This window comes from Pleuronectes platessa, chromosome 14 (assembly GCF_947347685.1).
Source record: "Pleuronectes platessa chromosome 14, fPlePla1.1, whole genome shotgun sequence".
NCBI classification, from domain to species: domain Eukaryota; kingdom Metazoa; phylum Chordata; class Actinopteri; order Pleuronectiformes; family Pleuronectidae; genus Pleuronectes; species Pleuronectes platessa.
In genome coordinates this window covers 17,549,378-17,558,719 of record NC_070639.1, presented here as the reverse complement: position 1 = coordinate 17,558,719, position 9,342 = coordinate 17,549,378, and positions in this window count along the sequence as shown.

Genomic DNA, 9,342 nt, shown 5'->3' with positions numbered 1-9,342 from the left:
TACATGAACGATTTCATTGGTTAATTGACTGACGGTGACAAATTGCACAAAAGCCATATGATTTACTACGTGGGAAACTTCTCATCACACGGCTCTGATTTGTGGTGGCGAAAAGGCACATGACGTTTGTTTTCAGTTGATTGCTTTTGTTGTTTAAACGTAAAGTTGTGGCAATGTTATGTTGATTGCATGCTCCTCTTATTGACTTAGCTATACAAAGGTAATAGACAAAGATGTTTAGCCTTAACTATATTACCTTGTTTCCATTTTCATGTTTGTTCACAGCTGTATTTTTTTGGTATTTCATATATAGACTATTTTACCATGTGCGATTTTATGATTTTATTAGTTGATCGAATTCCGAATATGTTGCCAGATGATGTGTTTTTACGTTGGAAAATGCGTTATCTGCATCATGTGACCCATCTGAACTGGGCACAATGCGAGACAACTTCACTTGCTTATTAAAGTAACACTTAAGTTGAAAGAGTCCATATTTGTACTTGATAAGCACAAAGCAATCGCTCTATACTACCCGCTGATATTAGAAAGCATTTTATGGGCATTTTGTTATGAATTAAGTGCTCTGGGGCTACAGTTCAGTACTGTGCAGTCACTCTCACTACAGAGTCAGTGTACTAATCTGCAGTAGGCCTGTGTAGTCATATCAGACACGCCATTAGAATTTCAACTTAGGTGTTACTAGATTCAGAGGTGGGCCTGTGACGGTCCACATCCTCTCTCCCTCTGTGATGAAAGCAATAATATTAAAATGACTATAATCTTGATATAGCCACAGGGTCAACCACAGCCCGATATCCATCCTGTTTACTGAATCCATGCCATCAAATCTGGTTTTCTCTAAATGCATAAAATACATTGTATGATACCCAATCTCTTCAGGAATAAAGATCTAACTAACTGTTAAGCATCTCGCTACTTTGACCAGATGCAATGCATGCGTATCCTCTTCTAATCAAATATGTTTTTTTTAAGTAAGCCTATATGACAGGGGAGGTGGTCAAAATGAAGGAAGAGCAACAACGCTCTTACCTCACTGTGAAGAGCCTGTGCAGCTGCATCTACCACCATACAAGTCTAATCATTACCCAAGGCAAAGCACATTCAAATCACTTTTCACCTTAAAGGAAAAGGGCCACTCTGGGAAATATGATTATTTGCCTTCTTGCCAAGAGTTAGATGAAAATGTTTGATACCACTCTCACATCTGTACAGTTACTGTGAAGCTAAAGAGCTAGCAGCTAGTTAGATTAGAGCATAAAGACGGTAAACCTGAGAAATACCTAACCTGGCTCTGTATTTAATTTCTTTAATCCGTCTGTTCTGTCAGTTTTAAAGGCCGAAGTGTAACAACAACACACTTTTATAAATGGCAAATTGTTTTTATAACACATTTTATTAACGATTCGTTGATCGGTAACAGGCCAGATCTTTCCTGTACTTCAAGTCTGTATGCTAAGCTAAGCTCACAGGGTGTTAGCCGTAGCCACATACTGTATAGAGCCTGACCATAGATTGTATATAAAGATGGACGACGAGTCTTCACTTGTATCCACTGTCCAGAGCTGAAGCCAAAAGATCCTGGATATACGAATGCCACCATCTTGAGCATTTGGAGCCAGAGTCTGTCCCGTAGTGATCGGGGGGTGGGGCAGCGGTTGCAAGGTTCCAATCGATGCACACACTCGTTTTCACAGCATCAAACAAATAATGAAAACAAAACTTACTGGAAAAATTTGCACTTGAACAAATATCAGTGTGATAAGAACTACCTAACATTACAAAAAACATCTTCAACCGATTTTGTATGACTTTTTGTTTGGTCCATGTCCCATCCATTGTCATGGAGGAGGTAGGACTGCAGAACATATACTGCAGCCTACCACCAGGTGGTGATCAAGACGCTTTGGCTTCACTTTTGGGAGCAGTCATGACTCCATCTTTGTACACATCCTATGAGCTTGACCATGATAGATGTTTGGGAGAGGCAGCTTCAGAACTTTACTCCTTAACCAAGCTTCTAAATAAAGCAACTAACCTTGTAACAGTTAAATGTTTGTAACAGTGTTAACATGAAGGGAGATTTTTATGTGTAGAGAGGACGGAGGAAGTGCTGCATGATATAGCTTCTTTTGACTGAGACAGAAATAAGCATATACTGTATGTATATATATTTATACAACTTGAATAAATAAAAATAATTTGAACCAACACCATTATGTCCGTGGAAGGCTCATATAGGCCAATTTGTATTGACCAACCGAGTAATCAGTTGGGCTCCATGCATAAATATGCACAGACACGAGAGTGGTATTAATATTCTCGTATGATTCTTGGCAAGAAACAATACATTGTCAAACTATTCCTTTAATGCCAAAATCGATAAGATACCCCCTTATAGCAACCTTATGCCTCTACCTAATGTTAGCCGCTCAAAAGCACAGACAAAGCCCCGGTAATCATGCGACGCCGGGCCGATCTCTCCTTATTTCTACATCGTCAGATACCGAACATGTGCTGTAGGAGATAACTCGACCAAAACCCTGTCAAAAAAATCTCAGGAGCACAAATGTAGACGATTGTATCTTCTCAGAGTCTGTCTGCAGTTCTTCTCCCGAAAACACAAGAGACACAGCTCTCACCACGGCTCGCTCGAGCTATTCTCGTACAGTTATCTTGCCTTATTGACAACACATGCAGGGCTGAGAATTGATGCGATCTAATTCTAAATCTGGACCAACACTGTGCCAGGAAAAGGATCCCACTTCAACGCGGAGCCAGTGTCCCTGCGAGAGAAATCTTTTTTCTTCTTGTTTTGATCAAACCCTGTGTAATCACTGCTGCTGTTCACATTTCACGGTACACTCTCTGTTGCTGTCAAATACGCTGTGTAAATAACAACTGTACCTTAGGAGATACCCTAACGGACTTGTGGAGATAAACTCAGTGGCGTGACTGTCGTCGTCACAGGCAGTTTGTTTCACTCTGACTCTCTGATATAAACCCATGGGATGGATCAGAATATCCAGAACAGCTGAAGGCATCCTGCTCCGACTCCTCGGGGAGGGGGGGGCAAATCCCCTCGGGCCACGTTATAACAGCTCCTGCTTTACCACAAAACGATTTCACTTCATGACAAAGGAGATCTTTGCTTTAAATGTCACCTTTTTTTCTCCTTTAGCTTTTGTCACAGGGAAATGAGTTTCTCTAGCGCTGGAGCCATCAGTGCCTCCTCACACAGAGAGCGTGTCAATACTAAAATAATTGACTCAAGTGTAATTTGGGAGATGTGAGAGGATTACAGTAGGAGGCAAGAAAATCATTATTCAGAGTTCACAATCTTGTTAGCATTCCAGGAAGATGTAACCAGTGATAATTTCCATTATAAGGTTTCTCGACAAAGACTATCTGACACAGACTCAGCCTGTGGCAAATAAAACAGCTGCTTGCTTATTACTGGACAAATTAAAGCCTGAAATGGCAGCACTTTCTGTTTCTGCTCACAGCCTCTATTAAATCCAGATGGCTCCCGTAAATACTCAACAACACAAAGAAATCAGAGAAATGGTTTCCCGTGTCACCACACTTTGTATTTCATTGAATGTCCAAAGTACAAAAAAACAGCACGATAACCGCCATTTAAACACATCACCATGTGTCTGTGGCAAGATGGGATGGGACACGGAGCGAACTGGTGGTCTGACACACTGGGAAACAAGACACATCTTCACACTAACACAATGGTTTTCTGAGTTTTGCCTGGTCTGCCATTTCCTCCGCTACACATAAACATGTCTCATCATGTAGGTTTATAAAAGTAATATCATGCTTACTTCCATGGGCTAGGGTTTGGCCTGAAAAAAATCAATACCTGGCTCCCGAGAGGAATCTAGTTAAAATGAAATAAAGGAGTCTTATTACTCTGTGCTCGTAACACAACGGGTTGTTCAATACTGCAAGCACAAATGCTATTTCTTTGTTTTCAGACATGAACTTGGGTCAGTACATATTCCAGGGTTTTCCTTTCTCTTAAGAAGAACATAGCAGAGATAGTCAGACGAGGAGTGGTGCCCGGGTATAGAACACCAGACACATGACGTATAAACTATGCTGTGGAAATCACGTCTCTTTGTTCACAGCACATTAGCGCCGCCCTTATCGTTAAAACCCTCTAATCTCTTGTCTTTTTGACATATATGAAACCTCTTTTTTCGCTTCCATCACATGTTAGAAGCGCCATCATCATTCCCACTGCCTTACTTTGAATTGTCCAGACATTTTAAAGCTGTATTCTCATGTTTGCTCACTAGGGGGTTCGCAGGAAGCAACTGATTCGGACATTAGCCTTCTCACATACATACAGTACATATATTTCCTCTGGTCTTTCTTTCCCCTTGATATGCTGCTATAAGGTTGAGTTAACCTGGAATAACTAGTTTGTACAACCTGTCATCCCACTACGTTAAAAAGACAAAGCGTTTTTCATGCAGTCCCAGTCGACTGCAGGCGGTAAAGTGAGACCTCAGAGAGGTGGGTGAGCCGCCATAATAGTTTATACACAGAGATAATAGTGCCCACTTTAAAACAGTCTCTCCTCGAAGGCCTTTGTATTGTTCCTCTTGGTTTGAGATGAAAGGTGGCAGAGGAGGTTGTGTGAGGAATGCAAAGAGCAAGAGAGCAAGACGGAAAATAAATTTAGGACACGCTTGCTTTCTCACTGTGGCACCATTGGTCAATCCTGGCATGAAGTGGGTGCATATATCAGACTGTCAGTTTCAGAAAGTTACAGAGAACAGTGCATGCACCATCATTTGATACGAAGGGATACAGTTCGAATGTGAGTGAGAGAAGTATTTCCTGAGTTCAGCGACACCTTTGGTCCTATCTTATAGTTTGAGATCATCTTCAACATCCATCAGGTACTTGTTAAAGTTGTGGTACAAGATTGTAGAACTTTTTTTTAACACATCCACAAAAGCCGCAGCTTGAGGAATTGTTTTTCAGGTTTTTGTTTGTTTGTCCTTTTTTGGGAACGTGATATATCAGCAACGCCTTGAGGGATCTCAGACTCAACGTGGAACTGGCTACAGTTTGGTGCTCTGGCCTTAGCTCAAGAACTCATATACTAACTATTACAAATGTATGAATAAAATGAAAAGATGAAGTGATGACATCTCATAACTAACCGGTCTAAGGTCAGCTTCACTGTGACATCATTCTCGTGGTCGCATCAGGTGCAATGGCAGTTCTGTTTGACCAAGGAGATTACAGAGACTTGTTTTGACTGAACACGAAAAACAAATTATTTGTCATTTTATAAAACAGAAGGTTCACTATTAATATTCAAAAGCCCATTCAAATAACAAAATAAAGAATTAAAGGAACACAAGTTTTGAATTAAAAAGAGAAGACAATGGGGAGATGTAAAAGTCCATAAGAAGGACATTTAAAACTCCAAGAAGGGGTGTGTGTGTGTGTGTGTGTGGGGGGGGGGGGGGGGGGGTGATATTACATATGGATTACAGTTCTTCATGTTACTTCCTATGAGTATCGATGAAGGTGTGTTTTTATTCCCCTTCCCTCAGACACATCCTCACATCACCTATCAAAATCCAGCCGATTTATACGATACATTTTTTGGGACAGCACAAGTTGTATTTATAGACATCACCATGTTGGACCGACCGTCACGAGTGTGTCACTGGGTGTGGCCTCCTGAAATCTGCAGATTAGTCTCTAGTCCAGTTGACGAGAGAGTAAATCAGATTTCAGGGCCTCTGTCGTGATTTTTCCAATTCAATACCACTGCAGAGGCTCCTGTGTCACAAGCCCTGGGTTTGATTTACCGAGGTGCAGGTCGTGCCGGGAAGCTGAGTGTTCACTGTAGCTCGAGGCGCTCATGATTCGATCATTCTCAAATAAGCGGGTGGGATCACTGCTTGTTGTTCAACATGCCTTCTGATGCTTAGCAGAGACGGTCACTGCAAGGGAGAAGGGAACGAACGGCATTTTTAGTTTACATTGATGTACTTAAATTAAGCAGTTGCCCATGAGTCTCATCCATCCATCCATCCATCCTACTTATCTCATCCCAAACCGTTTCCCTTCCCTGACAGTGACTCTCCCTCTGCCTGGTCACCAGTAAACCCTCTCAGATCAGCCTATGAGACACATCTTCACTTCTACCCCTTCATTCAACATCCATTCATTTCTCCTCAACAACATGATTCAAACCTTTAAAACACACATAGTTAGGGCATAATAGACCAACAACCATTTACACCCACATTCACACCTATGGAGAGTCTCCAATTAATCCCAATTTGCATGTTTTTGATATGCAGGAGAAAACCCACACACATGGAGAGAACACGCAAATGTTAAAGAGAAATTTATGAACCTGGTCAATTTTAACATATTCAGATCGCAAATTATAGCAATATTATTTATTTAGGTTTTATATGAAGCAAATTTAAGTGAACTCGGGACATTTTCCTTTTAAAACTCCGTAGTCCATTTCAGATCCCCGAAGATCTGCGCCGCCCGCCGACAGAGCAGAGTGAACAAAAGGCAAAACTGACAGGGAGATGAGAGAAGTGCATTACAGGCGGCGGAGGAGACCCAAACTGGTGAGTGGGATGAATAATGCATTTATCTCAATCCTTCCAATCCTGTAAGTTTTAGCGAAATGACAGTGATCAAAGTTGAGTCTGGAAGGGATGGTATTAAGGGGGAGATTAAAATGGTTGGGAGAAGTGTAAAAGAGAACACCAGAGGGGAGAGAGGATATTTCTGTCTCTTGTCAGATCCTGTCAGGACTTGTTTTACATTTACACTTTCCCTCCTCATCCCTCAGCTCTTATCCTGGCAATACAAATAGGTTTGATGATTCAGGGTGGAAACAGCTGCAACAGCCCTAATGCTTTGCCGCTGTCGAGACGGCACGCCGCACCTCGATCTGCACTCTGAGGTTTGCATTGGAAATCAGTAACCCCCCCCCCCCCCCGCTTGGTGTATTTATATTCTCTTCAGTGTATTGATAGAGGTTTGCTTCATATACGGGAAAAGAAAAGGTGGAAAGGACAAATTACACAAAAAATCTATCCACAGACACAAACACAGCCCTGCATATTTTTGCATGGACAGACAGACACACACACACACACACACACACACACACACACACACACACACACACACACACACACACACACACACACACACACACAGCCACAACAGATGCCTTGTCTCTGGTGTATTGTATTTGTAGGATAACAGGCCGGTGTGGGCGTCCACAAAAAAACTCAGTTTGCACCTGAGTCAAAATCCATCTCTGCTTCAGTCACCGACAGTGCAGAGGAGAGAGAGGCTGAGGAGGACACATCTCATTTCTGTGGCCGACGCTTTATCTGCTCCCTATTTCACGTTTGCTTTGAGATCAGGCAGCGGCTGTTTACCTCCTCTGCCAGAAAAAGAAACTGCTTTGAGAGCACGTCTTCATTTTTCCAGCCATGGGAAGCCAACGCGTGTCATTCAGTTGATGCGAGCCTCAGCAGAAAATGATCTGAAAGTCATTAGTGGAGTAATTTGGCACCGAAGAATGATAAATGGTTTAATTTAAATCCTTGTGCGTTGTGGTGCGTTATTACTGCTTTGTGTCTTCAAACAAGCAAGATTTTGACGTGTGAAAAATGTATGAAACACAAAAATTGTAGTCTTGACAAATTACCCCGTCATTAAGTCATTGAAGTGATATTGCAGCATGAGCAAAAAAACAACAACACACCAGGCTTGTGCATGGCCACGAGGAATGTCTCTGTAAGCTGCAGTGAACCTTCATAAATCCCGGCACCTTGTGTTCATCCATGTGGTGGATGTTGAGCAAAATGACTCTTCATACTCGAAGGGCACCAAATAATTGTGGTGCTTCAGGCAGAGCCGGTAGGACTGGAATAAAACAAGTGCTCTCGCCCAATCCGTGCCTGCTAAGAATAGGCCTGTTCAGACGAGGGTGGCGGATGCTCGGCTGCAGCCTCGGCTCCGTGGCTGCGGAGACAGAACCGCGCTCTGTTCCTCTGCGAGCGTGACATACAGCGCACAAAGACTTTTTGATTTCGCACACAACCTTTGTATTGTCTCATACAATGATTTGGACAGATCTACTGCGAATAGAGAGAAAAAAAATCCATAAAGGTAATTTGTGAGTGATGCTTTTATACCTTTTATCCAAACTGTGTGAGGAAAAAAGATCCAATACACACTTACAGTTGCTGATTGTGTTTAAGATTAGTGTTCAAATACTTCTATCTGTAAAATAGCAATTAATTACATGTTTTTAAATACTTCATAACAAGGGTTTCCCCTTAAGCACTTGTTTCCTAGCAACTGCAACCAGAATGCATTGCATCCGCACGTTGCCAGGACCTAACAGGTTTTCATTTCGATGTAGATTTACATTTAACCGCATGTGTTCTTTTTCTATGAGAAGGAGTCGGTAGGTTTCGCTCCACATTTTCAGCCGCAGGAGGAAAAAAAAGTCCACTGGAGATTTCAGGGTGGTTCCACTTGGCCGGGCAAAGCCTCCGTCCTGCTGCTGGTCATTCGCTCTATCATGGTCTCTTCGCTGCCATGTCAGGGTCTGCTCTGTCGGCAGAGAGATGAATATTTCAGAGGTCTACACTGTGTTCCATTTGTTAGCGTGGTTGTAAACAGCGCTGGGCTCTCCCCCTGGTGGTCAGGTGTTTAGACGCTACCAACGAATACCTCTAATTCTCTCACCTACTTAGTGATTGCATAATTAAATACACCATAGGCTCACTTGCTGTTAGGTATCACTGGGCTACAAAATGTTGCTCTCCGAAAAACACAAGAATCGGTTCTGCAATTACCGAGAAACGTAACTGACATTCAAATCTGATCTCATGTTTCCTCAGTTGAATTTCAAAACATCCGGATGGCTCATGATTCAGAAGCCGATCCGTCGGGAGATCCCGATGCTGAACATCCATGTGCTTACATCCTACATGGATTAGTGAGAACGTTCCCCTGCATGTAATTCATAATGCACTTCACCCACATCGCATGCATTTTTGATGCTATAGAAAAAGAGAGCACGCTCACAGCCTCCACTTTCCCTCACAACGGGAGCCAAGCCTCCCATCGGCGTTCAGCCTCAGGGAGCTGATTGGACTAAATGTTGCAGAATGAAGTGCTGTTTTCTTTCCCCTCTCCGTCTTCCCCTCGCTCGTCCGGGTCATGCGAGCACAAAGGAGCTCAATCTTCTTCTCCCGCTGTTTCTTTTTGAAGGTCTGGTGAGAGATC